Raw genomic sequence first — 24,298 nt, 5'->3', positions numbered from 1 at the left:
TACAAGGAAGCCAAAGCCTTGCCAAAGCTTAATTTGTTATAATCTGCAGAAACAGAAAATCTATATGGTGCAATATGCATCGTGCAGCATGATGCTCTGGTGTTGGAATGAAACGTGCGTCGAGTGTGTTTTGGGACACAGTTACTGTGCCCAAAATGTCATTAAACTCATTTCACATTGGTTGGTTTTACATTGCTGCTTTACTGAGTAATATCAAAATAATTTTTCGTAGAAAACCTGAAATGGATTCATAACAAATGTCAAATGAGTTGGTTGGCTTTCATTCAGTTTTGTGGTCAGTGGTTAACGAATTTCCCGTGATCTTAACAGAGCTCTCTCCGTCACTTACTCCATACAATCGTAGTTCCCATTTCATTTGAATATTAAGCAACCAAAGTCCATGAAATTTTGCAGACATATTCTAGAAACTAATATCTGTGTCTGTGGTGTTTTAGATTTTTCTAAAAATATGTAGTTTTAAAATTACAGGGGCTCAAAGATTTGTATTTTTCTTTAAAAAAAGGCCCAACTTTGTGCTCGTTTTTCTAGACAACGAAGCAATTTAATGAAATTTGGAAAAACCACAGACCTAGAAAATTTAATGAATATTATGTAGTAAAAAAATTATCGTTATATATTTTATATTGTTATAATTATGTGGGAACTACGAAAACCAGAAATTACACCCAGAAATCTTGAAAATTTCGTGCTGTCTCGATTTGTGCAAGCGGGGTGGTGAAGTGCGGGGGACGACACGTGAAACTGACAGAAACGGACAGTCTAAACACACGGGCCACATTTAGACTGCACCCGACTCCAAACTTGTCGATAGGTCTAACTAAATACATTTCAACTTGCGTTAGACGTATGCGTTACCTACTCAGACGTTGCCTGTAGATAAAAATATGTCTCATGTTTGCTGGCAATAGCGTATGCATCAAACCCTGCAAGTTGCAACTCTCTTGCAACCTATTCCTCACGCAATACGCACAGCTTTAATATTATAATTTTTGACAATGTATACTATATGTTATGCCATATCACAGGTCACTCTCTGATTTATTGCTAACAATTTACTTCCAAATGCAAAGAAATCTAAGTGTGTTGAATTCACACTGCCCAATACCAGGACCTTAAATGACATAAATTCATTGATAAATAATCATATGTTGAAAATAAAGGAGAACCCCGTGTTTCTCGGTATAATGTTAGATGCAAAGCTTCTATGGAACACCCACATATCAACACTTGATGGTAAACTCAGCTCTGCTGCTTACACTGTTAGAAAAATTCGACAGGTACTGACGTGGAAACTGCAAAAATTGTATATTTTGCCTATTTTCACTGTATTATGTCTTACGGACTCTTGCTATGAGATAAAGCGGTAGATATTGAGAAAAAAATGTATTACAGAAAAGGACAGGACGTGCAATTTATAATTTAAAACCGCGCGCTGCCATACAATAAAAATATAAGGAAATAAGTACCTTATCTATTATCTTATAGTAGCTTCTAAATATATTTACAACTAGCTAATGCCCGCAGCTTCGCTCGCGTGGATTTAGGTTTTTAAAAATCCCGATCCTTTCATTTCCCAGAACAAAAGTTGCCTCTCCGTAATAGCCCGTCCCCGGGATGCAACTTGTTTCTGTATCACGTAAGAATATTTAAACGGATTATCCTTTTCAAATCCCGAGGGATCACCAGGATTTAGGAATGCAATTTCTTACAGCATCAGGGTTGAGGTCAACGACAAAGTGTTTATTTTTAAATCCCATTAGCTTTAGTAGTCAGGTCCCCTGCAACATCAGGATTGAGGAGTTGGAATCCAAATTTTTTATTGAACAATGTCGCAAACTTTCTTTATCGATTAAAAAAACTACCCAAAATTACGCAGTTAGGTTACCTGCCAAATTTCATGGTTTTGAGTCAACGGGAAGTACCCTAGAGGTTTTCTTGACACACACGACAGACAGAGAGATAGACAACAAAGTGATCCTATAAGAGTTCCGTTTTTCATTTTGAGGTACGAAACCCTAGAAAACGTAGGAACGGCATTCCGAACCAGTGGTAAATTTTTCTGACCATCCAAAAACACTTTGAAGTTTACCTAAAAGTTTACAGGAATAAAAATTTATCATTGTATTCCATTCCATTTCATTCTATTCCATTCTGTTCAAAGATAAATAGATAATAAAAATATTTGTCACCGAAACAATAATTTACGATACATCGACCAATATCAATTTTACTGATGACAATCTGACTATTACCAAAGTGAACGACTACTATAATATCTATTATATACGACTAACATAATATGTATTATAAATTGTGTGCCGTTTGCATTCTCACTAGGTTCTCATTAAGTTTGTTTTATTTGGTTAAACTTTCTGGCATTTATATTGTTATGACGTTTAATTGGCAAACAGTCTGTTTATTGGCTGAAACTCAAAAATTCAGCCAATCACAACAAAGAAAATATTGTAATAATGATTGATGCAGCTTTCTGTAATTGAAAACAAAATATTTGACATTAACTTGAATGTGACAGTGTTTTCCGAATAGGGTTGCCAGAGGCCCCGTATTTTACTGGTTACCCCGTATGTCAGGATAGATAAACCGGTAATTATGAAAATAAAATACGGGGCAAATAAAACTAAATATTTTTAGGGTTCCGTAACTCAAAAGCAAAAAGAACTCTTATAGGATCACTTCGTTGTCTATCAGTCTGTCTGTCTTTCCGTCTGTCCGTCTGTCCATCTGTCCTTCTATCCGTCTGTCATGTGTTCATGAACAAATATTAGTATTTTCAATTTTCAAAGTAAGATAACTACATATATCAAGTGGGTTATCATATGAAAGGGCTTTACCTGTTCATTCTAAAACAGATTTTTATTTATTTTTATGCATATTTTTTTTAATGCATAACAGTTTTTGATTTCTCGTGTAAAATGTCGAAAAAAATACCCGAATCGGAACCCTCGGTGCGTGAGTCTGACTCGCACTTGGCTGGCGAAACCGAACACTGACGTTATGTCCAGTAGAAAGAATATTTTCCTTTTGCGGCAATGCGTAGCCGAAACCCACTCGATATTGATCATGGTCGTAGCCAAGGCGGCGGGGCTTGGTTTGAGGATGTTAGCCTTTTTTTATACAAGTTAGCCCGTGACTTTAATCTTTTCTAGTGGTAAGTGATGATGCAGTCTAATTTCTTGGCCGTTAGGGCCATACTAACCATATAACTAGCCATGACCGAAGCCTCCCACCAGACCAGAAATTTAGAAATGGCGACTGCGCCTGGGAAGCCGTCAAAAACCTAAGCCTAAAATAATACTTACACTATTTCTTGCATTTGCTTACCAATTTTTTTTTGGAAATATATCAAACATTTCGCGCTCACTTCACTCGCGCTTTGAATTTGTATTACTTGGTGTAAGCCCCGCAATTTCGTTTGCATGAATTTAGAGTTTTAAAAATTCCGTGGGGGATTTTCCGGGCTAAAAAGTTTATGTCTGGGATGCAAGTTACCTCTGAATAGTAAGTACCAAAATTTTGGTAAAGAAGATGGGCCGTGAAAGGGTAACAAATAGATAGGCAAATAGATATACTGTCGTATTTGTAATATTAGTATGGATAGGGAGCTTTAAAAATAAAATCTTGCTATGGCTAAACTCGTTTCCCTTTCACTTTAATTCTTTCTGTAATTGAACCAAAAACACTTACGCTCACTGCGCTCGCGCTTTTTTATTGTTGTATTTTATCTCACTGTCAAATTGAAAGGCGAAATTCCACTAACCAGGTAATTAGCCCATAAAGTTGAGCGAATGTTATTTTCCTCATGACAGGATTTAGTTCCGGCCCTGATAAAACCTCTCCCGAAATCGATTCCTGGCTACGGCCATAGTATTGATACTGTGAAGGTGGAATTACAAGTTAAATGTAAATTTAAGTTAAAATGCAAAGATTGTATGCATGAAATGTATAACATTTTGCTTTACAAAACTAGAGTTTTTAAAAGCTATTTAAATAAATAAATCTTTTATTTAAAATCACATTGCAAACACAGTTCACCAATCAAGACACGGCAACATACAGAGAAAAAATACAAAACTTACAAATAAACTGAAATATCTAAATAGGCTTTCCATGCATTTCAGAGAGAACCACCGCCTATTTCTTCAAATACTTCAAATTTTTAAATTTCTTCAAATCTAAACCCCGTATTTTTGATGGTGGTAGCCTGTAAATCAAAAAGAGGCAGGTGGCAACCCTACTTGCCACATGACATTACAGAATGAAAAATTGTTTTCATTACTCGGTAAGCCTACTGCCATAGTTTCACAGAAAGTGTGACGGTAGTTGTGACCTCTGATTGGTCGACTCTCTTTCACTATTTGCTAAAATTGATGATTGCAACAACAATTTTTTCTTTTTTGTAATCAAAAACAGAACACGGACGTCATACAGGTTGACTAATTGCAATCATTTCTGACCGGCTAACATTGTTCCGCTAGTGGCTCAAACTCACTGTCGCAGCAAGAACATGGTAAATTCAGCCAATCACAGCAATTAGAATTGGTTATCACAAATGCACCGATCTAGGAACCGAGAATACACGAACCAGGGCAGATAGAGATGAGAACAATAATATCATACGTAGGAAATCGACGGGGGATCGTTGACAATGATCCTCTTAAATCCATGCATAAAATCACGTTAATCAGTTTCTCGTTGTGGCATGATTGCAGGATAAACATACCTACTTTCGCATTTATAATATTAGTAGTTAGTACCTAGTGGTTTTTCTTCTTTGATATTGGATTTTTATAGTAGTGAATAAGCACAACAATGGCATTGTCGCGTTGGTTTGAAGATACACAAGGCTAAGGAGATTATTATTCAAAGATGATACTTTATCTTGGTATCACAATAGAAGGATTATTTTACATTATTTATTTATTCGTGTACCAAACTTAAAAATAAGAACATATGTAACATAATACATATAGGTACAGTAAGAAAGATTTGGGACAAAGAACAACTTATATCTGCTGGACAAATTTCTCCCAGCATCTGCAAAATGTGGGAAAACGAAGTTTTGATAATGCTGAGAATGTACTGTTTGTAGATCATGTATTATAAATAATCCTTTATTTCAGACATCGGTACATAATGTAGTTACCTAGTCTTCAGTATGTTTCAATGCTAATGCCTAATCCTTTTCAAGGTTTCACTATATTATTACAAATATCGATTTTAATGGCATTTACGTTTACTATTGTTAAGGCTCAGCGCATTTAGGTAAAGGTAAGTATTTTCTTACCTTTTTAAATATGCATAAAGTAGGTTGTAGAACATTATAAACATCTTTATATACAGGTGTATGTAGGCCGCTAACAAAATGGAAGACAGGTGATAGTACTGATGATTACTGATAAGATAGGTACCACAAAAAGTGTTTTTAAATCATCTGACTGACGCTAGAGATCACCGAACGGTGCGTAGTAAGGTAGGGTTTGACCCCGAGTTTTGCACGCTATACAATATATTTAAGCCTTAGTCTTTGACCAGCGCTAACTGTCATGTGGCAACTTCAGATTGGAGTACCGGTTTTACGCGCACTATACACATAACTACAGTGAATTTAATGTTTAAAGTATATATTTAGTATTGGATAAGGAACGTAGGTTAATGTAAGTAATTGATAGATTAGTAAAGTGTTATAATGTAATATAGATAAAGGCACGGTTAATCTTTTATGAGCACTAACTCGCCAACAAACTGCTGTGCAGTTTGGCGAGAAGTAAATTATAAGGAATTATTGTGCATTATGTTAAATAAATTTAAAAAAAAACTTTTTCATTGTGTGTGGAACAATTCAAAGAAATTACACGATTTGCGTCACCAGTAAGCCTTATTAATTTGATATACGTGTGCGCGGCCGATCGCCTGTCGACTTGTAAGGCTTCAGACGGCTGCCCGAAGCCGAGGCGATTTGCACCTATCCTATTTCCAGCTATATCTTTTGTTTCTAACTTGTACAATGAGACTTAAATAGGTGCAACGGTACGGTACAGTAGTCGGCTTTTCCTTTTTAACCCCCGATCAAAAAAGAGGGATGTTTTAAGTTTGACGTGTGTATCTGTGTATCTGTCTGTGGCATCGTAGCTCCTAAAGCAGCGTTGCGGCCGGAGAGAATATCGTGCGGGGCGCTGCCGCGACGCGCAGTTCAGCTGCAGTTCAGTTCGAGTGCGTGGGCACCTTTATGCTCTAGTTTTAACCCCTTTTGAGGTTGCACTTTATCGAGGGGCACACTGTATAATAACTATCTTAAAAAGTTTTCCCCCGTTAACAAAATAGCCTCAGATGCAGCCTTCTTGTTGAAAGATTAGACTAGCGTCTTGGAATGGTTTATTCCTGGCAGATTTCTCCACTGAGTAAGTATATCGTAGTATTAATAGGTTCAGGATTAGTTCTGCTACGCCATAGATATGCCTCAGTCGCAGATCCTATCTGGCGTGCCTTGCAGCTTTGCAAGTTCTAGTTACTAATACCTACTATTAATAGAACGAATGTCTGCAGCGATACAATTGTGAGCTAGGTACATTTGAATAAACGTGAATACAATGCGAAGCGTGAGCGATCCTTATGTAAGGGCACAAAGCGATAAACAGCCCACTGCCCTTTCGGGAACTTTCCTGCCGGAGAACTTTCAGAATACCACTGAATAGGTTTACCTATTCAGTGGTATTCTGAAAGTTCTCCGTAATGTTCTCAAAGGTGTGGGAAGTCCGCCAATTCGCACTAGCTAGACCAACACGGTGGCCTCTGTCCTAAAACTTTTCTCATCCAAGAGTAGACTCGTGGTCAGTAGTGGGCCGGAGATTGGTTGATCATGATTATGAAGGTCGAGAAAACTGAGAATGTCCATACAGCGGGTTTTGGGTGATGATCTGACCCCAAATGATGTCGAAGCTCAAGAAGAACACCAAGGGAAGAGAAGAAATGTAACATGTTCGCGTAGTCTTTGTAGTGTGTTTCAAGCTTATTTTATTGATACAAATAATTAATTTTAGATTTTTTTCTCTCTATATATTGCAAATATGTTCTTTTTTTATGAATACTTAATTTTATTTATAAATGAAGGAAAATAATCTACTAAAATGACAGTTTTATATTTCAGTAATTTTATGAAATTATGATTTCTTTGTTTGCATTTTTATAATGTAAAAAAATAACAAATCAAAGACTTTTGTCTTCCATTTTAGTAGTTAAGGACTTTTACTTTAGTAAATATTTATCTCTTTTTGTAAATTGAACAAGTAACTTTTGATGTAGTGAGCGTCAAAAATTACACGAAACCCAAAATTCAATAATCATCTTTGGTATTTTAGGCAATAAGAAACAAACCATCAACATCAATAAATTGGAAAATGTTGTCTTCCAATTTAATAAAACAGAAATTTTCCTTTAATGTAGCATAAATAGGTTTTTACGTAAATGCAGGGATTAACAAAATATAAGGGGTCAAATTTGCTCAAAAATGGCTCCGGGGATATGAATCTTTTTTTCCTAGATCCCTACTTCCCTTGACTGCGCACTAATACTATTGTATCAATAATATTACGTGGTAGGTACCTACTTTCCTATCCTACGATTTGACGTAAATACCTACGTGATTTGATTGCGCGTGGGTGTCTAATTTACTAATTTGTAATACCATGGCACGCAGTACCTAATACAGAAATCGAAAATGCCTCGACGCATGTGTTATTAATTATTATTATTATTAGTCAATAACAGAAACACCAATCCACCGAACTTCCGTTATATCTGAGGCCACCAAGCAGAAATATAATTTCATTTCCTAGTATAGTTTAGGGGCCAGGACTCCATGAAAGTATTATCTAAGTTTTTAAGAGTTCTAAACCTCAAAAGGAAAAACGGAACTCTTAGAGGATCACTTTGTTGTCTGTCTCTCTGTGTGTCCGTCTGTCCATCTGTCGAGTCTGTCAAGAAAACCTATAGGGTACTTACCGTTGCCCTAGAATCATGTTGGGCAGGTAGTTAGGTCTTATAGCACAAATAAAGAAAAAAAAAACGAAAACCGTGAACAAAAAAAAAATGTGTTCACTAAAAATTAATTTACTAAATCACAAATAGATGGTGCAGTCCGTCATTATGCAGGTAATGACGGACTGCACCCTTGTGTGCGAATCCGACTCGCACTTGACCGGTTTTTTAATGGTAGTAGGCACCTGCAGTGATCGCAAAATACGTACTTAGTACAATCTGAAGAACTGCAACATGACCAGAGTGAACTAGAGTGAAAGAGCTCTCGGTTTGATTCTGACTCGACATTTGTCCCACTGAGCTATGTCGGTTACTCTGGTTCTCTTACGGATCTCCTCATTTCTGATTTGATCACGCAGAGCAGGACGGAATCTTTCGTCTACGAATCCACTCGCATTAATTGACCGATTTTTGTTCAATGTAAACCAGTTTTTTACTGCAGGAAACAAATATTTATCAGTTTTTTCTTTGACTCGAAATGTTTCAAGGTCAAACCAATGAAATGACTTTATATCTGCGAACGGACATAATACCAGTTTTATGCCAGATGACATGTGGATGGGCAAAATCTGCTTATGAAAATAAAATCATTAGACTTGCACTTGACCGGTTTTTTTAGGGTAATAGGTACCTATACAGTGATCGCAAAACACATACTACAATCTGAAGAAGTGCAACATGGCCAGAGTGAACTAGAGTGAGGGAGCTCTCGGTTTGATCCTGAATGAACATCTGTCAAATATTAGGTACTAAGGAATATAGATATGTTTTTGTACAATGCGCAGGCGCAGACTACTTGTTTTACGACGCGTAGGTACTACATATTATTATATGTACACTATGTTAATATAAAGTCTCGTTTTTCAAAGCTAATTCGTAGCGAGTCCATTTGCATACGCACTGTTGTTAACAGTATGATGACACAATTAGATTGCCCGAAATGACTTTACGTGAGTCATCGGCCATTAGATACTATTTAGCCTAATTTTGTTAATCTGTTAGGTACACAACTTACATTATATTAAGAAGCCGTTTTGACGTCTTTGTGGCGCAGTGGTGAGCGTTGTATAAGCGGGAGATCCCGAGTTCGATTCCCGACAGGGGAAGATCAATTTTTAAAATTGTCTCCGGTGTGGTCTGGTGGGAGGCTTCGGTCACTCTATCGGCAAAGCTGTGCCTCCAAGCAGTTTAACGTTCCGGTACGTTGTCGTGTAATAACCAATAAAACGTAGGCCTATGGGTTTAATAAAAACTTCGATTCCTCTTCCAAGTTAGCCCGCTTTCATTTTAGACTGCATCGTCACTTACTATCAGATGAGACCACAGTCAAGGGAAGGCCTAACTGGTAAACGTTAAAAAAATTGTATTCAAAATGTTTACAAGTGTAGTTCGCGACAAGTTGAGATGGCAATCGGGTATACGGCGGGGGGGGGGGGGGGGGGGGCATCCCCGCTATCCCACACCAGGTTAGCGAGAGGGCTGTGTAATTGTGCGAGGCGTAGGCTGCATCACCACTTGCCACTTGGTCTGAATCTTTCAGGATTACTACTACTGCCTGATTTGCTCATTAGATTGGTATAGTTACAAAGAAGCTCTAGTAATTATTATGCAGTTCAAGTATTCTACCTTTTTTCATACCAACCACACCTACGCCTCTAAAAGCACGATAATATTCAATTTCTCCTTGCTTACAGGGCCGCGTAGGTAGTTATAAAAATAGTTCAGCACCGGATATCGAGTGAAAGTCGACGGGAAACCTATAAAGGCTGCAGTTTATTGAACATCGGAAAACCTATAAAAGCCTGCAGTTTATTGAAGACTCAAGCAATTGTGAAAGCAAATAAATAAATAAACTGAGGTTGACAATATTATACTCCTAGACGGAGTAATAAAAATATTGCTTTTTAGGGTTTTGTACCCGAAGTGCGCCAATGGGGCCCTATATTACGAGTCTCTCCTGTCCGTCCGTCCGTCCGTCTGTCTGTCTATCTGTCTGTCTGTCAGCAGACTGAATCTTATGATCTTATGAGTCGTGATAGGTAGAGAGTTGAGATTTTCATACCTAGTGTGGTTTTCTTTTGCCGCTATAACAACAAATAATAAAAATATCAAAATGGCTTTTCTTATGCCCAGACCGTGAATATGTTTATCATAATACCCAGACTACTGCCAGACTTTAATTTATCTGAATCCGTTCAGTAAACTTTGTACAGAGATAATAATAAATGCCGGTTTATGTACATATGTCTACTACACTGTTATTTGATAATCCCTGAAGTCCAAACGATTTCTTCTAGCCTTATTTCTCGAACACTTGTCTCTTTTAAATTCACTTTTAAAAATACCGAAGTGTTCGGCTTTGCCTCGTCTTTCCAATATTACTCGGCCGACAATTGCTTTATTTCCGGCCTGCACAGTATGTACGTAGAAAAGATTTACATAACCACTCTAAAGTTGCGATTACAATCAGTAACATTATCTAGTTGTTTAGTTAATGTATTTATTTGGGAATTGATGACATAATTATCTAAATCCACATTATCCATATATTATAAAAAAATGCGAAAGTGTATCCGTCTATCTGCTAGCTTTTCACGGTCCAACGACGAGGACATTCTTATCCAGGAAAATCAAAGAGTTCCCGCGGGATTCTTAAAGGACCATCATTGGTTTAACCGATTTTATGTAGCTTGCATCTTGGAAACTAACATAATATGCAATCCCGGAAAATAAAAGAGTTCCTACGGGATTTTTAATAAATCTAAATAAGCGCGGACGAAGTCTATCTAGTATTATATTATATGAAAGAAAAAAGTGACCGACTGAATGATCTACTCGTATCAACGCACAGCTCAAACTACTGGACGGATCAGGGTGAATTTTGTCATGCAGATAGCGTAGACATCTGCAGAGTAAGGATTTTTGAAATTCCTCTCTTAAGGGGGTAAAATTGGGGTTTGTAATTTGGGTAGTCCACGCGGCGAAGTTGCGGCCATAAGCGGTCAACCGGAAGCATGAATAAATTGTTCATTGCTTATATTATACTTAGCAGGAAGAGTCGTCTATCTAACGATCATACCCAATCAATCAATTGAATATCCAACTGACTTTAAGAGGGCTCTCTCCGTCACTCGTTTCATACAATCGTAGTTCCAATTTCATTTGAATATTAAGTAACCAAAGTAAATGAAATTTTGCAGACATATTCTAGAAACTAATATCTATGTCTGTGGTTTTCCAGACTTCTGTTAAAATATTCGGTTTCAAAGTTACGCGGTCTTAAAAATTTTCATATAAATCTTTGAGCCCCTGTAATTTTAAAACTACATATTTTTAGAAAAATCTAAAACACCACAGACACAGATATTAGTTTCTAAAATATGTCTGCAAAATCTCATGGACTTTGGTTGCTTAATATTCAAATGAAATTGGAACTACGATTGTATGAAACGAGTGGAAACGAGTGACGGAGAGAGCCCTGTTAACGGTTAGACAAATAAGCGATTTCTGTATGTCCTGTCAAGGGGAACAACTGTTTCCTGTGACACAACTACGTTTCAACACTAAAAAAATCGGCAAAGTAAGAATCGGACTCACACACGAAGGGTTCCGTACCATCGTATAAGATATATGTAACTGATATTTTTAGTTGAAATTTTCTCAGAATGTGTTCTGTTGCCGCTATGGAAATACACATTCGGTGAAAATTTCAACTCCTAACCTACTACGGTTCACGAGATACAGCCCGCTGACAGACAGATAGATGGACGGACAGCGGAAACATAGTGATAGGGTCCCGTTAGCACCCTTCGGGTACGGATTCCTTAAAATTAGATGCTCTATTTCTTTGACTTTCTATATTACAATAATATAATGAGATTATTGGAAACTCAACTCCATAAAGTAAAATGAAACCACTTCTTAAATTAAAATAATCCATACTAATGTTATAAATGCGAAAGTGTGTCAGTCTATCTGTCTGTCTGTCTGCTACCTTTTCACGGTCCAACAGTTTGACCGATTTTGATGTTTGATACTGAGTTAGCTTACATCCCGGGAAGGACATAGGCTACCTTTTATCTGGGAAAATCAAAGAGTTCCCAAGGGATTCTTAAAGGCCAATCCGTGTAACCGATTTGTATGAAAGGTACCGAGGTAGCTTGCGTCCATGTAATTGTACGGCCACTTTTTATCCCGGAAAATTAAAGAGTTCCCACGGGATCTTTCAAAACCTAAATCAACGCAGACGAAGTCGCGGCATCCTCTATAGTAAGAAAATAAGATAGTCGGAAACTTAACTCCATAAAGTAAAATAAAACGCTAGCGCTAGAGAGCGTGTTCCCGATAACCTTATCGATAACCTTCTATAATACGGTTAAGAAAGAGTTATAGACAGGAAATACATATTGTTTCATGAGTTATTTTAATTCAACAGAACGATGAAACATTCATAAGGCTTTGCCTGAAAATCAGCGTTGCCGTAGTCAAATACTGCAGCATTATGCTGAGGCAGCCTTTTTATCTGACACACGGAATCTGTTTTTTTTTTCAATAAAAGTCGTTAGGGACTTCGTCTGTGTTGGTGTTTGCTGGCGCGCGTGCTGTCTTTTTGGAGTGTTTTTTTTTTATGTTAAAAGTGGTCGGGTTTTGTCTTTTGCTGGTGTTTTTGGTGGTGGGACTGGCTGGGAGGCGCTCTAGAGGGGTGCCGCGCGTGTCTCGGCGAGCGCCAGCACAAACGAAGTCCATACTTATATAGTTTCCCTAACTTGTACAACTACAAACTTGACATTGGCTAATCTTTGTAAAGCCAGACGAGAGACAGAAAAAAAATCGTTAGGCAATCGGAATTAATTTCGGTAAGAACCAGCAAGAAATATAATTTTTGTCAACCTCGCTGGCGCAGTGGTCAGCACTGTGTACATAAGCAGGAGGTCCCGGGATCGACGCCCGGCAGGGGCATTTGGGAATTTATAGTTTTTAAATTGTCTCTATTTAAAAGCGATTTAGCGTACCGGTAAATGCCGATGCCGTGTGGAAACGAAAGAGGTATGGGTTTAATAAAAACGCCATACCCCTTCCAGGTTAGCCCGCTTCCATCTTAGACTGCATCATCTCATTGCACCAGGTGAGATTGCATTCAAGGGCTAACTTGTATTTGAATAAAAACAGTTAGCCCACTTCCATCTAAGACTGACTTGTAACGGAATGAAAAAATAGCGGTAGTTTTTCTCGAAAAATCAGGATATCAATGTGCTTTGTATAATACAATAAAATTTTCTACAAAGTCATGTCCCAACTTTCAACAGTGTATTGACCAAAGCGGATGTGTTGTGAAAGGTCAATTAACAATGCAGTCGTCAAAGCGTGGAAAAAGTGGCGGGTAATTACGACAAAACAATGGGAATGATGCTATAACGAAACAACCGACTGAACAAAACATCGAAATATTCGCACTTGCATAATTATGTTAATGTTATTTTTTTTCTTTTGCGGAAACAATTGGCGAGGTAAGCCATGGTATAAATATTATATCTAAACAATCTTGTGAGGTAACAACTAATAGACTAAGAGCCTGTGAGGGCCAGATCTTTGTTATTTTGTAAAAGCTGAAAGTTTCTCTGCGCATTGTGCCCACCACAGGGAGGAACGATCAGCGACTATGAAGTTTGCATCATGGTGGATTTGGCAGAAAACAGGTAACAAAGACATGTAAAATCTTTCATCAAAGTATACAGTCTAATTTTTTTATATATATTAAGAAATCACGTCATGCATTGCCAGACACGTATCGTGGCAATCCCCTGCCAGACAGCCAACACATGTTCAAAGGTGACTGATCGCTCCCTTCTGTATTGGGGGCAATGCGCATAGAAAATTGTAGCTTTTATAATATAACGAAGTTCTGATCTTCATGGCCTCTTAGTCCATAATGTCTGACGGCCGTGAGCCAAAACGCGTTGACTGATTGTATAACAAGCGATTTGATTCGGTGCATTGCAACGCAGTGCAGATGGTTTCCGCCTTAGGCGCAGCAAATGCTGAGTGGAGTCCATTTAGGTAGCACACACCACGCATCTTATTACAAAAATATTTTTTTATTTTATTTTGTTTATGTTCTCTTTGGCTCCAAATAAATACTTTCTTTCTTCAATGGACTTTAATCAGTTGATGATGATGAAAGTTCTATAACCAGACTAGCTACTTTACAATTTGTCATTCATGAAGGTACCAGAAAAGGCAGCCGTTTATTATTCTGCAGATATATCGGAGGCGATATTTGCCGAGGAGCGGTTTGCCCACATCCGCTTAACGCTCCGTGCATTTTGATTCGATTGGCCCATATCGGTAATTATAATCACATTATTGGTGGATCGGAGCGGGGCCTTGCGACGGATTAGCTAAACGTAGCTCTAGGTCAAGGACAGAGATTAAACTGAAAATTCTCCTGTTTTACGGAAATATTTTCATGCTATTTCTTTTCTTTAAAATCTATCCATTTTTTAAATTTATAGACTAAAATTTATAGACTAGCACGTGGCTGCAATCAGACCTGGTGGCAAGTGATGATGCAGCCTAAGACGGGGAGCGCTTGCCTAGAAGATGTCTTGACTTGAAGGTATCCATATTAAAACAGCAGGAAAAAACTGATTCTGGAAGGGCGTTCCATATCATAGCAGTTTGAATTAGAAATCAGGAGGCAAATCGCTTCGCACGTATCCGTGGAATTTCGACTACGTACGAGTGCGATGCCTTGCGGTAAAAAGTTGGAGGGACCAGGATAGATCTATACATGATCCCACAGCGTATTTGATAAATCCATGACTAATTACTAATGACTTAACGCGGTATAATAATTATGTAGTACCAAATAGTTAGTGCCATAGATTCTTTTGTTGTCTCTGCTTGACAAGCGTTCAAACAGTCCTTCGAGATCACAGAAGTTTTTGCGAGTTCATTTACGCGATCAGCTGTTTGCAGGGGTGTCGATTCGAGTTTTAAACAAATTCGTTACAACCTCATATTATTATCATACCTATCACGAGTATCACGTTATAACTCGCTTTCTTGTAGGCCTGTTTGTTTGTTTGTCCGTCTGGCACAAATCTTGCAATTGGTTTAAAGTAACTTCCCGGCGAGTCAGAGGCTCAAAATTTTATACATACGTTGGAACTGGATGACAATGCAATATTAACTTGTTTTCTTGTGTCTGTTTATTAGTTTTTTTAACAACATCTACACATCCGTCCAAACCTCGGCTTGCCGGGATGTTGCGGACATTACCTTACTTCAACCTACCGACGGCCCACAGGTCTACTCTCAGAATGAGAAGGGTTTAAGTTGAAGAAATGTTTAAGAACATTATGCAGAACTCTCAGAAAGTAAGAGATATTTAATTGCGTAACTTTAATTATACTTAATATTAATTCCATTTTAATTAATTATCCAGATTAATTCCATCTTAATCAGTAATCGATCAAATCGCATGACTGAAATAGCATTGATAATTGAATTAATAACTAAATTACAAAAATAATTTCTTGATGATATCAAGGGAAGGTTTTGAATAAATCATTTCAAAACGAACTACCATGGTACCTACTAGGTATGTATTATGTATTCAATGGCACAACTTAAGTCATTCATTTCTCACCCGTTGAGTTATAAGTGTAAATTAAAAATTTATAACACCCCCGACAAGTGAAGATTACAGTAACTAGAAAAGAGCTGATATCTTTCAAACGGCTGAACCGATTTTCTTGGATTATAGTTAAGAACACTCTCGATCAAGCCACCTTTCAAACGAAAAAACTAAATTAAAATCGGTTCATAAGTTTAGGAGCTACGATGCCACAGACAGATACACAGATACACACGTCAAACTTATACCACCCCTCTTTTTGGGTCGAGGGTTAAAAATTGAAGACTGATTGAAGGTAACAAATAATAAAAACCAGCCAAGTGCAAGTCAGACTCGCGCACCGAGGGTTCCGTGCTCGGGAAGTTTTTCCAAAATTTTGCATGATAAATCAAAAACTGTACAATACCTGTATGATACCCTGTATATCGTACAACTGTATGATACCCTTTCATATGATATCCCACTTGGTATAGTTATCTTACTTTGAAAATTGAAAATACTAATTATATATTGGTTGATGAACACATTTTAACTATTTCTTTGTGATGTAACCACAAATTCACGGTTTTCGGATTTTTCCTTAACTTGTGCTACCTACCTGCCAATTATCATGATTTTAGACGGAAAGTACGCTATGGGTCTTTTTGCCCTATGTCGCTCGGACCTTTACAACGAATCCATTGGCACCTTATTCATTAAAATCGGCCCAGTAGTTTAGACACTACGGTGGAACACACAGAATCTGGACACAGACATACATACATACGTACATATCTACATCCATAGTAGACTACTAAAATCATAACCCTTCTTTTGGCTTTACCGCATTAGGGTAATAAAAACAGTAACTGGACGATTTTTGTACATCTACACAAATATTATAAAGAAGTAAAGACCCCAGACGTGCAGGACGCGTTTGGTACCCTTGTAGCTTTAGTTTTAAGTTTACGTAGTTAATTATCACTACTACATGATTGTACCTATATTGTACCTATTTCAAATTCAGCAATTGACCATCACAAAGTGTACAATAGCACCCTATTTGAATTGAGAATTTTAAAATTTGTAAGTTACGATGTAGGTGGTAATCTCCGAAACTACTCATCTGAGTTCGAAAACTCTTTTCCGTAGATATAGCTGCACTGCTAGTTGAAAGATAAATAAGAAGTAGGTATTCGTCACATGTACATCAATCATCTATAATATTCTATGCAATAAATATAAACAAAGATATTACTAGGTGTACTAAGCCGTTATAGTTAATTCAACAGACATTCATAGTGCAGACAAAGAAAATGTTTCATTTAATTAAAAAGATATTTACCATCAAATTTGAAATCCAGTGTGAAAAAGTATGCTGTCTTTTAAGACAAAGCTATTAACCTCAAATGTATCACTTACACACAATACACAGAAATAAAACTATTTTTTTTTTATAACGCGTTCGTCCGACACGTCCACTCGACGCCGCGGTTGAATAGCTACTGGATATAGTTATATAGTGATCTGATGATGATCAGTAACAAGTATTCCAAGTATTTCTGCAAGGTGTTTACAGGAATTTGTGTTTTGTTTCTATTGATTTAGTGATTGCAATCGTATGTGAGTGTATGTTTATCTCAACATTTCCAGTTATTCAGTAAGCCTGTAGGGTCTGCCCACGCCTTTGTAGCTTGGTTGATTCGCAATACAACCTTCTATCGCACGTTTAAGTAGTTAGGTACATGTTTACTTGAAAGCGAAGACAACTATTCTTAGAAAGTTAGAAAATGCGCTAGGTGCATGTTTTATATAATACAATATAAGTACTTAGATGATGCCCGCGACTTCATCCGTGCCCGGGATCGAATCCCCGATCTCCCGAATTAGTGCCATCCGAAAGACACTTTAAACATATGGCGTGTAGTGAACAAGTATCAACTATCAAGATCAGGCTGAGAGCTTTTCCAAAATTTACATCAGAAATTTAAATGGCCTCACTTCTTCCTTCCCTGGATCGTAAGGATCAATCCTAACAAACAAAATATCTTGTTCACGAAACGCCGTATTTTGCATACTTATAGGACTAAAATATAGAAGCTACTAAATTGCTTTATTCCTTTGATAGTTCTAATAAGTTAAGTGATCTTGTGAAGTGGTGATAATAAAAATAATAGCCAGCTGCGGGCTGAGTTTGTTGTGGGCCTCAGACCTGCGCGCGTTTGGAAGCCTCGTAGCTTTAGTTTTAAGTTTACGTACTTAATTAATTATCACCACAAAGTATATCATCTTACAAATCTTACAATTCTGACCATCAAAAGCAGTAAAAATACTTTGAATAATATTTTTGAGTTTGAGTTTTGAGTTTGAAGGCTGACGTCTTAACTACTAGGCTAGCACTGCAGTGGTACAAGTAATTAATTAATTAAAACACCATTTAATTTAAATATAGAAACAATTTCTTCAAGTGTGAAATTATAATTACTTTCATGTGCAGGTTTCAATACTGCAAAGGCACTTCGATTTATTAATTAATATTCTACCAATGTAGGTATGGAAAATGTTGGAAAATGAAAAAGCGTGTATGGATCAAAGCATTCGAGTTGTGCTCATTCGAGCGAATGTAGGAATCTGAACTAATTAAAACACTGTTAAAGTCATACCTACAGTCAGAATCTGAACTCAGGTTAAGAGGGCTGTCTCCGTCACTCGTTTCCACTCGTTTCATACAATCGTAGTTCCAATTTCATTTGAATATTAAGCAACCAAAGTCCATGAAATTTTGCACATATATTCTAGAAACTAATATCTATGTCTGTGGTTTTCCAGATTTCTGTTAAAATATTCGGTTTCAAAGTTACGCGGTCTTAAAATTTTCATACAAATCTTTGAGCCCCTGTAATTTTAAAACTACATATTTTTAGAAAAATCTAAAACACCACAGACACAGATATTAGTTTCTAGAATATGTCTGCAAAATTTCACGGACTTCGGTTGCTTAACATTCAAATGAAATTGGAACTACGATTGTATGAAACGAGTGGAAACGAGTGACGGAGAGAGCCCTGTTAAGTCAATATAAATTATTATTCTCTCATTTATTTATCACTAGAGGATGCCCGCGACTTCGTCCGCGTGGATTTACGTTTTTGAAGATCCCGTGGGAACTGTTTGGTTTTCCGGGATAAAAAGTTGTCTATATCAATAACATGGACGCAAGCTACCTCGGTACCACATTTCATACAAATCGGTTGAGCGGATGGGTCTTTAGAAATCCCGTGGGAACTCTTTGATTTTCCGGACAGACAGACGGACACACTTTCGCATTTATAATATTAAGTATGGATACCAGAATCGACGCCAATACCTTAATTTTAAGAAATATTTACAAAAAAAAAATAACAGAAACAAAAGAGAAATAAAATTACTATAAATTATTAATGTATGTAAAGAAACATAGATAAGGGAAAAGGCTTTTCTTTCCCGGATCTGTGGTAACAAAGTATTCGTCTTTAACCCGTAGAATTCATACAAACGCTGGCCGTACACGGTCAACTTTACCGGTCAAGTTTCCGGATTAGAAGCCGCGGCGTCCAGTAAAATTGACAGTTGACGGTAGGTATATGGCATGATGTCATGCACATGACGGCGTATGGTATCAATTGACCGGACCGCTTCAAATCCGCTGCTTTGACTGACGGCGCGGCGTTCAGTTAACTTCACGGTGTATGGCTATCAGCAAATATGAAGCAAAGTTTGGACTAGCGGTAGGTCTTCCAACGCTACTCCTTCCGGTGCGAGGTCGCCATTCTAGCAACTTGGGACTCCACGTCTATTGATTTTTCGAACTATGTACCCTATCCATTTCCACTTCAGCTTCGCAACCCGTTGAGCTATGTCGGTTACTCCGGTTCTCCTACGGATCTCCTCACTCTTGATTTAATCACGTAGAGAAACTCCAAGCATATGTTCTCCACATCGCCCGCTGACTGACCCTAAGCTTTCTTATGAAGCCCTTAGCGACTTATTCGGTAAAGACGCACATTATACAGAAATCTTAATTACTGGGCATGAATACAACTTGCGGTCTTTGATCCAGGCGGCCTTAGGGCAAAGAACTCTAAAGTAAACGGAAGTAACTTCTACAATCAAAACTTTTCCAGACCGGAAGTAACGTCTTTTGTTATAGGTGGCACTATGTTATCTATAGAGTGAGAGGTAAATAGCCAAGACTTACGTCAAACGGTTATTTTACACAGATAAGCGAAACACGAGGAAATGCGATATCGAGCTTTGCCAATGACATTATACCATCGACATGTTTACAAGGCCCGCACAGGGATTTTTAGGGTTCCGTACCTGAAAAGGAAAAACGGAACCCTTATAAGATCACTTTGTTGTCTGTCTATCTGTCCGTCTGTACATCTGTCCGTCTGTCGTGTCTGTCAAGAACACCTTATAGGGTACTTCCTGTATATCTAGAATAATGTTTGGCAGGTAGGTAGGTCTTATAGCAAAAGTAAAGGAAAATCCGGAAACCGCGAATTTGTGGTTACATCACAAAACAAAATTAAAATATGTTCATGAACAAATAATTGTAAACAATTAAAGTCTCAGATAGTAAAATCAACCCGTATAATGCAATGTGAATCGGTTGGAGCGCAAACAGCAACTGAAGCTTGTCGTTCCACGCCACGTCCTCGCCCTAGCGCCATCTTTTTCGTCTCGATGGAGGGGCTCTGACGTCACGACCACAGCATAACCACCAACACCAAGCAACACCGAACGTGAGAACGAGTTGTTGCCAACACGGCCATGCTGCATGGTGCCCGCCCCGGGCACCCCACGAGTCGGGATAAAATTACTGCAAAATAAACAACCGTTAACACCTGATTCACATTACCTACTTGTAAGGATCCTTCCTAACTTCCTAAGGAATATTGCCCATTCATTGTCACTTATCACTTAACAATCATACGACAGCTCGCAACTTAACAAGATACCTCCACTATGTACTCGTAAGATCCAGGAATATTGTCCATTCGTTATCACTCATCACAACAACAGCTTTCAATTTAAAGAACAAAACAACCGCATCTAAAGGGACTTTGCCACACTTAGGGGACCAGATTTGTCGTAGTTGAAAACCAACTGCACTTAAAGAGCGTTTCGCTCACTTAAATGCAGCAAGTTGGTCAAGACCACTTGCACTTAAAGAATATTTCGCTCACTTAAGCGTACCAAGTTGGTGAAGACCACTTGAAGACCACTTGCACTTAAAGAACATTTCGCTCACTTAAGTGTACCAAGTTCACCTTCAAGTTCCAAACATCATAGAAGACCACTTGAAGACCACTTGCACTTAAAGAGCATTTCGCTCACTTAAGCGTACCAAGTTGGTGAAGACCACTTGAAGACCACTTGCACTTAAAGAACATTTCGCTCACTTAAGTGTACCAAGTTCACCTTCAAGTTCCAAACATCATAGAAGACCACTTGAAGACCACTTGCACTTAAAGAGCATTTCGCTCACTTAAGCGTACCAAGTTCGCCATCAAGGTCAAGCATCGTAGAAGATCGCTTGAAGACCACTTGCACTTAAAGAGCATTTCACTCACTTAAGCGTACCAAGTTCGCCTTCAAGTTTAAGCATCGTATTCCAATGTGATATTTTATATTCATGGTACAATATTCCCAATTAATTAATCTTCCAAAATTTTATCACGGCTCGCTGTATCAATTATGTTGCTATACATACTTAATTTTAAATAGATTACTCAACATAATACACAGGGTAGCCTTGCCAACACGGTTTTTAATACTCCATGAATATTCTTTAAGGAAGCAATGCATTAGCACTCACGATTAAAATCAGATCATACCTCTTTACTAAATCTCAAAATTCTTTACTAAATTCTGAACACATACTCAATGCCATAGCATCGTGCACCCACACAGTGCTCCGACACTATTCATCCACGTATGCAATCACCACACTATCTTTATCTACCGCGCATCCACGCAAGGGATCACCGGTGCCTAGTTCACCATAATACAAGTGATTTGATCTCATAAGAATCATATTTGATCTCATCCATTTTATTTTAACTATCAATGCTTTATTATTATAAACGGATCATTTGATTGTAAAGCTGGTGCTATCAAAGTTAACTTTAAATAATTATTATCATACTAAAACTATCACTTTTTAAACTAATCAATATCTTAACTGCAGTTATATTAATGATTTCACTAGTTCACTGCATTATTAATTACAAGGGTTGGTCACCAAATATAATCTTATAACCCACAAACTATTTTAATTCATGAATTACTCTAGTATCAAACAATAATAATAATTGGTATTTCATATTCCATATATGCAAATATCAAATTACGCTATCTCAAATAATTATTAGGCTAATTAAAAATGATAAACAGAGAGTCATGGATTATGAGCGACACCGATGCATGCCACTGCCAAAACCAAGACTTTCTTTTTAACTCATTCATCTGTCCATTCGCGCAGGGAATTCATCTACTGCCACTGTATGCTATTTAATATTTCTATTCGCACAATATACTCTTACTGTCACTCTTTATTATTTTCGGCCCGTCCTGATTATAGCACAGAATTGCAGCTGAGAGCATAAAAATGTTGCATTTGTCTACCCTCTTATTGTAATCTTTTTAATGAAAATTTCTCAAGTTAATAATACCCACTTAGCTATCCGGACAAGAATATTTTTTTGTTCAACGCAAATGTGAAGCTTTTACCCAAATTTGTAATAAGTATTAGGTATTAACTACCAACATAAATCATAGTTATTTTTTAAATATTATTCTAATTTGCATTATTAATGATATACTATAACTTTACAAACTAAATAAAGCTTCATTATCATATTATACACACCACAATCCGTAATTATTATTTGTTTTTGAAGCAGGTACCCAACAAATGCAACAAAACTTTTGAATTGAACAGACTAACTACAGGCACTAGTTCTAACTCTGAAGAGAAATATTACTTTCATCGTTACTAGTCTGTCTGTGTCTATTTTATTAAAATATAATGTACAATCCTTTTACCTTCGTTCTAGTTCAATCTAATTGACTTGTACATGTATACAAAACGGTTCTCTGTTTGGATGTACAAAAAATAGCTAAAATGCTTTCAGAGGTCAATGTGTATACGAGTCTACTACTATTACATTACTTTTCTCGGGGATAAACCAAATCGGATCACTCTGTTACATTCCGTCCAAGCAAGTTATTACTCCCTAGTACCCAATAGGTACATACCTATAACCTAAAAATAAATTCGCTTAACGCAATTGAATCAAAAGGAATGTTAACACATTTTTTTTTATTACCTTTTTGTAATTTTGCTAAAAACCCTTGTATCAACAAAAAAAATTCAGCTTTATCTTTAAATAGAAACCTTACGTAAAATTATTCATCTTGTATGCCAAAAGTACGCCCTAATATTATAACGCTCTAGTCAAACATCATATTGTAAAAGTTTACTTGAATTATTATATTATATTCTATTCTTTTATATTATATCATATTCTATTCTAGTCTAGTCTATTCTATTCTATTCTATTGTATATTGAATATTATATCGAAAAGGGGATGCTTATGTCGATGATCACGCAGAATATAAAAAAAATAAAACTAAAACTTCATATGTAAATAATCTTTACTGTAATAATTTAAAGTTATTATCTATCTAATTAATTATTTACTTAGGTAGCACTAAGGTAAACCTGTACAGTACTTATTTAAAACTGCAACAAAGGCTCTTTTTTTAAATATTTACTGATTTAAATAACCTGTATAGCAATAATAATAGATGAAACAAAAGAAATAATATTTAAACAAAACTAAAAAAAAATGGCTAATCCAAAAATGTTACTACAGTGTGCATGAACTATTGAATGAATATACCTCAATTATACGATAATACGATATAAAAAGATTGTAATAACTTTGTTAACCACTTTTTATTTGTAAGTACTTTTTTTTTTTTAAAGTCTGATTAATTATAATAGGACATAATTTGAAAACTCCCATAGTCTTTATTTATATGTGACCTTTTTATTTTATTTTTATTTAATGACCATATAATTAATTCATAATTTTTGCTATTCATATTTCATATTTCATAAGAATTGTAATATTACCTTTGATTATTTACATATGTTTTACTTTGCAACGCCCCAACGGGGTTTCATGTTGTAATATTATGATATTTTTTATTTATGATGTAAGACATGAATGCAAATAAAGAAAGAATAAAGAATTACCTCTATAAAGATACGAAAATTCTAAATATAAGTCACTCGTACGCGCTTCAAACTTGTATTCCTATCAGGAAAATAATAACAGGATATATACACTCCCAATTATGCTTTAAAAGAAGAACAATTACGAAAACTTCCTTAAAAACTAGTATTATAAACGTATGGATGTTATTACTTACCCACACAATTATTCAATGTAGATAATATGAAGTACTAAAATGGATACTTGATATCATGTGCGTAAGTACCTACCATTGTAAATGTAAATAGCTGTAATTCCTGATATTTAAAAGGA

General features: G+C 36.7%; 1 protein-coding gene across 2 annotated transcripts in view; it reads right to left on the bottom strand.

Annotated features, from left to right (window-relative positions):
* The window catches only part of LOC123867654 (protein GDAP2 homolog), a 112,266-nt gene that overhangs the window by 81,487 nt on the left and 6,481 nt on the right, over positions 1 to 24,298 (bottom strand). Inside the window, exon 1 of one of the 2 annotated variants that reach the window (XM_045909816.1) lies at positions 17,040 to 17,196. The exons of the other annotated variant lie outside the window; for it this stretch is intronic. The gene's annotated coding sequence lies outside the window, so the exon portion shown is untranslated. Of the gene's footprint in view, positions 1 to 17,039; positions 17,197 to 24,298 lie in introns of those variants that run through there. 2 annotated transcript variants of the gene reach the window in all.

Source organism: Maniola jurtina, chromosome 8 (assembly GCF_905333055.1).
Source record: "Maniola jurtina chromosome 8, ilManJurt1.1, whole genome shotgun sequence".
Lineage (NCBI taxonomy): Eukaryota > Metazoa > Arthropoda > Insecta > Lepidoptera > Nymphalidae > Maniola > Maniola jurtina.
This window is presented reverse-complemented; position numbering and strand designations above follow the sequence as displayed.